Source organism: Trachypithecus francoisi, unplaced genomic scaffold, assembly GCF_009764315.1.
Source record: "Trachypithecus francoisi isolate TF-2019V2 unplaced genomic scaffold, Tfra_2.0 Lachesis_group2, whole genome shotgun sequence".
NCBI classification, from domain to species: domain Eukaryota; kingdom Metazoa; phylum Chordata; class Mammalia; order Primates; family Cercopithecidae; genus Trachypithecus; species Trachypithecus francoisi.
In genome coordinates, this window is record NW_022681465.1 from 105,429,090 (window position 1) to 105,434,276 (window position 5,187).

Consider the following 5,187-nt stretch of genomic DNA (forward strand, 5'->3'; position numbering starts at 1 on the left):
TTGGTTGTTATTATTGGTTCTATAGCAATTGTCTTCCTTCTTTGTAGAAACATGTGGAAGATGGTGAAACCCTGTCTCTACTAAAAAAATACAAAAAAAAAAAAATCAGCCGGGCGTGGTGGCGGGTGTCTGTAGTCCCAGGTACTTGGGAGGCTGAGGCAGGAGAATGGCATGAACCTGGGAGGCGGAGCTTGCAGTGAGCTGAGATCCTGCCACCGCACTCCAGCCTGGGCGACAGAGTGAGACTCCATCTCATAAATAAATAAATAAAATAAAAAACATTTAAAAAATGTATTTAAGCCATTTGTTGATGTTTTCTAGTCTAATCAACTTTTGTTTGCTTGACAGCATTCTTGGTATGTTGGTGATAAGGTAATACATAAACTTCATCTGTAGCTATCAAAGCTTTAGTACCTCATCCTCCCATCTGAGCTAATGGATGACATTCTTACTAAACAACATTGGCACTTTGTGGCTGGCTTGAAGTCAGATCGTTTCTAAAGATGATGTTAGGAATGTTTGTTTAGCATGTAGCATATAATCAGTTAGAAGCTATTTTCTTAACTGTCTTTTTCTCTTGTTTGTTTTCTTTCCTTTCTGTATATTCTGTTTTGTCTTTGCCTATTTCTTTGGTTCACAAAGGGTCCCTTCAGTTATAATGTTAGGAGGCCTTCACAGTTGTGGCTTCACTTCTTCTGCTTCTCCTTCTTCCTTCTTCTTCTTCCTCCTCCTTCTCCTCCTCCTCCTTTTCTTTCTTTCCTTCCCTCCCTCCCCTGCTCCTTCCCTCCCTCCCTTCCTTCCTCCCTCCCTCTTTCTTTTTCTTTTTCTGTTTTCTCTTTTCTCCTTTCCTTTCCTTCTCTTTTCTTTCCTTTCCTTTTCCCCTTCCCCTTCCTCTTCCCCTTCCCCTTCCCCTTCCCTTTCCTTCCCTTTTTTTTTCTTGACAGGGTCTAGCTCTGTCTCCCAGGCTACAGTGCAGTGGTGCAATCATGGCTCACTGCAGTCTTGACCTCCTGGGCTCATGCAAACCTACCACCTCAGCCTCCCCAGTAGCTGGGACTACAGGTGCATGCTACCACACCAGGCTAATTTTTGTATTTTTTTGTTATGGGAAGTAAGGGACCCTGAATGGTGGGACTGGTTGGAGCCATGGCAGAGGAACATAAATAGTGAAGATTTCATCTTAATATGGACATTTATCAGTTCTCAAATAATACTTTTATAATTTCTTATGCCTGTCTTTAATCTCTTAATCCTGTTGTCTTCATAAGCTGAGGTTGTACGTCACCTCAGGATCACTGTGATAATTGTGTTAACTGTAAAAATTGATTGTAAAACGTGTGTTTGAACAATATGAAATCAGTGCACCTTGAAAAAGAACAGAATAATAGTGATTTTTATTGAACAAGGGAAGACAGCCATAAGGTCTGACTGCCTGCAGGGTCGGGCAAAAAGAGCCATATTTTTCTTCTTGCAGAAGGCCTATAAATGGACGTGCAAGTAGGAAACATATCGCTAACTTCTTTTCCTAGCAAGGAATATTAATATTAGTACCCTGGGAAAAGAATGCGTTCCTAGGGGGAGGTCTATGAACAGCTGCTCTGGGAATGTCTGTCTTGTGCTGTTGAGATAAGGACTGAGATACGCCCTGGTCTCCTGTAGAACCCTCAGGCTTACTAGGGCTGGGAAAACTCAACCCTGGTAAATTTGTGGTCACACTCGTTCTCTGCTCTTGAACCCTGTTTTCTGTTGTTTAAGATGTTTATCAAGACAATATGTGCACCACTGAACATAGACCCTTATCAGTGGTTCTGCTTTTGCCCTTTGCCCTGTGATCTTTGTTGGACCCTTATCAGTGGTTGTGCTTTTGCTTTGCCCTGTTCCCTCAGAAGCATGTGATCTTTGTTAGACCCTTATCAGTGATTCTGCTTTTTGCTCTTTGAAGCATGTGATCTTTGTACCTACTCTCTGTTCTTACACCCCCTCCCCTTTTGAAACCCTTAATAAAAACTTGCTCGTCTGAGACTCAGGTGGGCATCACAGTCCTACCAATATGTGATGTCACCCTGGCGGCCCAGCTGTAGAATTCCTCTCTTTATACTGTCTCTCTTTATTTCTCAGCCAGCCAACACTTATGAAAAATAGAAAGAACCTATGTTGAAATATTGGGGGTGGGTTCTCCATATAGATGTATATAATTATATATAGTTATTATATAAATATTATATAAAATATATTATTATTATCATTTTAGATTTGAGATTTTGCCATGTAGCACAGGCTGATCTCAAACTCCTGGGCTCAAGCAATCCTCCTGTCTCAGTCTCCCAAAGTGCTGGGATTACAGGCATGGGCCATCTCACTGGGCCCAGCATCTTTCTTGACGCCAGGTTCATTGTCATTGCTGTTTGTTTTTCATTTGTTTCAGGGTTTAGACCTTCAACATTATATGGACATTTGCTATCAGTTTTCTTGAAGATGATGGGTTAACTGCCCAAGCAAGTGACACACAAAAACCTAAATCACAAGAATCAGGATAATTTATTATTATTTCTACTCTTTGAGTTTTCATCTTTAGGATTTAAGGTACTATGGTTCTACAGGAGTCAGAGCTTATTCTAAATTCCTCACTTTCAGGCTGGGCACGGTGGCTCACACCTGTAATCCCAGCACTTTGGGAGGCCAAAGTGGGCAGATCACTTGAGGTCAGGAGTTCAAGACCAGCCTGGCCAACATGGCAAAACCCCATCTCTCTACTAAAAGTGCAAAACTTAGCTGGGCATGATAGCACATGCCTGTAGTCTCAGCTACTCAAGAGGCCGAGGCACAGGAATTGCTTGAACCTGAGAGGTAGAAATTGCAGTGAGTAGAGATCACACCACTGCACTCCAGCCTGAGTGACAGAGTGAGACTCTATATCAATAAATAATAATAATAATAATTCCTCACTTTCTTCATTAAAAATACAAAGCATGTAAAGATTAAAGTTAAATTGGACCAGGAAGCGAATTCCATGGAGTGAAGGTCACACCACAGCGGACTGACTTCTAAAGACTCTTGGTAAATGAGGAAGAAACCCGGAAGAGGAAGAGGAAAGCAAAGGGGTCAGGGATGGCTCTTCCTCAGGGTCTATTGACATTCAGGGATGTGGCCATAGAATTCTCTCAGGAGGAGTGGAAATGCCTGAACCCTGCTCAGAGGACTTTATACAGAGACGTGATGTTGGAGAATTATAGGAACTTGATCTCCCTGGATATCTCTTCCAAATGCAGGATGAAGAAGTTGTCATCAACAGGGCAAGGCAACACAGAAGTGCTCCACACAGGCGCAGTGCAAAGACATGCAAGTCATCACATTGGAGATTTTTGCTTTCAGGAAATTGAGAAAGATATTCATGACTGTGTTTCAGTGGCAAGAAGATAAAAGAAATGGCCATGAAGCACCCATGACAGAAATAAAAATGTTGATGGTAGTACAGACCGATATGATCAAAGGCATGCTGGAAACAAGCTTATTAAAGATCAGCTTGGATCAAGCTTTCATTCACATCTGACTGTACTGCACCTATTTCAGCCCAAAGGGAAAATTGGTAATCAAGTTGAGAAGTCTATCAACGATGCTTTCTCAGTTGCAGCATCCCAAAGAATTTCTTGTAGTCCCCAAACCCAGATTTTGAATAAGTATGGGAATAATTCCCTCCATTCTTCATTACTCACAAAAAAATGGGAAGTACACATGAGAGAAAAATCTTTCCAATGTAATGAGAGTGGCAAAGCCTTTAATTGTAGCTCACTTTTTAAAAAAATCAGAAAATCCACTTAGGAGAGAAACAATATAAATGTGATGTATGTGGCAAGGTCTTTAATCAGAAGCAATACCTTGCATGCCATAGATGTCACACTGGTAAGAAACCTTACAAGTGTAGTAAGTGTGGCAAGACCTTTGGTCACAATTCAGCCCTCTTAGTTCACAAGGCAATTCATACTGGAGAGAAACCTTGCAAGTGTAATGAATGTGGCAAGGTTTTTAATCACAAATTGAACCTTGCATGTCATCATAGACTTCATACTGTAAAGAAACCTTACAAGTGTAATGAATGTGGCAAGGTTTTTAGGCAACAATCAAACCTTGAATGTCATCATAGGCTTCATACTGGAAAGAAATCTTTCAAGTGTATTAATGTGGCAAGGTTTTTAGGCAACAATCAAACCTTGCATGTCATCATAGACTTCATACTGGAAAGAAACCTTACAAATGTGAAGAATGTGACAAAGTTTTCAATTTCAAACCGCTCCTTGAAATACATAGGAGAGTTCATACTGGAGAGAAACCATAGAAATGTAAGGTTTGTGACAAGGATTTTGGGTGTGATTCACACCTGGCACAACGTACTGGAATTCACACTGGAGAGGAACTGTACAAGTGTAATAAGTGTGACAAAGCCTTTAGTGGGCAGTCAACACTTACCATCAAGCAATCCGTGGTGTAGGGAAACTTTACTGATGTGATGATTGTCACAAAGTCTTCAGTAACGCTACAACCATTACAAAACACTGGAGAATCTATAATGAAGAGAGGTCTTACAAGTGTAATAAATGTGGCATATTTTTCAGACATCGTTCATACCTTGCAATTCATTGGTGATCTCATATAGGATAGAAGCCTTACAAACGTGATGATTGTGGCAAGGTCTTCAGTGAAACTTCATCTTATGCAAAACATAGAATTCATACAGGAGAGAAACCTCACAAATGTGATGATTGTGGCAAAGCCTTTACTTCACATTCACACCACAGTAGATATCAGAGAATCCATAAAGGGCAGAAATATTACAAATGTCATATGTGTGGCAAGGTCTTCAGTCTGAGGTCACTCCTTGCAGAATATCAGAGAATTCATTTTTGAGGTAATAGTTCCAAATGCAATGAGTATAGCAAGGATTAACTGACATTAGAGTCAATTCAGCATTGACTTGAGTTTGAGTTGACTTAAAACATTGAGTTCAAGCATTAATTGACATTAAAGTGTTTATGTTAAGAAGATTGGGCCAGGCACAGTGGCTCATACCTGTAATCCCAGCATTTGGGAGGCCAAGGTGGGTAGATCACTTGAGGTCAGGACTTTGAGACCAGCCTGGCCAACAGACATGAGCCACTTTTCCCAGCCTGTTTTTTGTTTAACAAAAACTGA

General features: G+C 40.8%; 1 pseudogene; it reads left to right on the top strand.

The window, feature by feature from the left end:
* Positions 1-2,999: 2,999 nt before the first annotated feature.
* On the top strand, positions 3,000-4,902 carry LOC117066069 (annotated as a pseudogene).
* Positions 4,903-5,187: the final 285 nt, after the last annotated feature.